Source organism: Gekko japonicus, unplaced genomic scaffold (assembly GCF_001447785.1).
Source record: "Gekko japonicus isolate JY-2015 unplaced genomic scaffold, Gekko_japonicus_V1.1 scaffold1804, whole genome shotgun sequence".
Lineage (NCBI taxonomy): Eukaryota > Metazoa > Chordata > Lepidosauria > Squamata > Gekkonidae > Gekko > Gekko japonicus.
In genome coordinates this window covers 128483-129687 of record NW_015177066.1, presented here as the reverse complement: position 1 = coordinate 129687, position 1205 = coordinate 128483, and positions in this window count along the sequence as shown.

The window sequence follows — 1205 nt, the reverse complement described above, 5'->3', positions numbered from 1 at the left end:
GCTTTCTGTGCTTCATGAATCTGGTGTGATGGGTTCTACTTCAAAAACAGCTTATGCCAGAATAAATTTTGTTAGTCATTCAGATGCGGCTGGACTTCTGTTCTGTTCCATTGACGACGACAGGGCAAATCTCTCACTGACAGTAAAGCTCATGTTGGAGAGGGGCTGTGGTAGAGTCTCTGCTTGGCATGCAGAAGGTTCAGTCCTTGTCATTATGGAAGTAAAAACAAACCAGAGTCAAGACCAAGACGCAGTAGAAACTATGTAAGGCGTACTGTGGGTGGTGGAGTTACATAGGCTAGGTGGATTGTGCTGTGACTGCAAAAATTGTTGTTGTTGTTCAGTCACACAGTCGAGTCCGACTCTTCGCGACCCCATGGATCAGCTCCTGCCAGGCCTTCCGGTCTTCCGCCGTCCTCTGAAGTGTGCTCAATTTCATGTTCGTTGCAGCTATGACACTGTCTAACCATCTCATCCTTTGCCGTCCCCGTCTTCTTTGACCTTCAATCTTTCCCAGCATCAGGGTCTTCTCCAGTGAGTGCTCCCTTCTCATTTGGTGGCCAAAGTATTTGAGCTTCAGTTTCATTATCTGGCCTTCCAGGGAACAGTCAGGGTTGATTTCTTTGAGGATTGACTGATTTGATCTCCTTGCAGTCCAAGGAACTCTCAAGAGTCTTCTCCAGCACCATAGTTCAAAAGAATCTATTCTTCGGCGCTCGGCCTTCCTTATAGTCCAACTCTCGCAGCCATACATGACTACTGGGAATACCATTGCTTGGACCATGCAGACTTTTGTTGGCAGGGTGATGTCTCTACTTTTTATCATGCTGTTGAGGTTCGCCATCGCTTTCCTCCCAAGGAGCAGGCGTCTTTTAATTTCATGGCTGCTGTCACAGTCTGCTGTGATCTGGGATCTCAAGAACGTGAAGTCTGTCACTACTTCCACGACTTCCCCTTCTATTTGCCAAGGAGTGATGGGGCCGGATGCCATGATCTTAGTTTTTTTGATGTTGAGCTTCAAGCCCACTTTTGCGCTTTCCTCTTTTACCCTGAGCAAGAGGCTCTTTAGGTCCTCTTCACTTTCTGCCATCAGAGTGGTATCGTCTGCATATCTGAGGTTGTTGATCTTTTCCCCAGCAATCTTAATTCCCTCTTGTGATTCATCCAGGCCAGCATTTCGCATGATGTACTCTGCATATTTATTA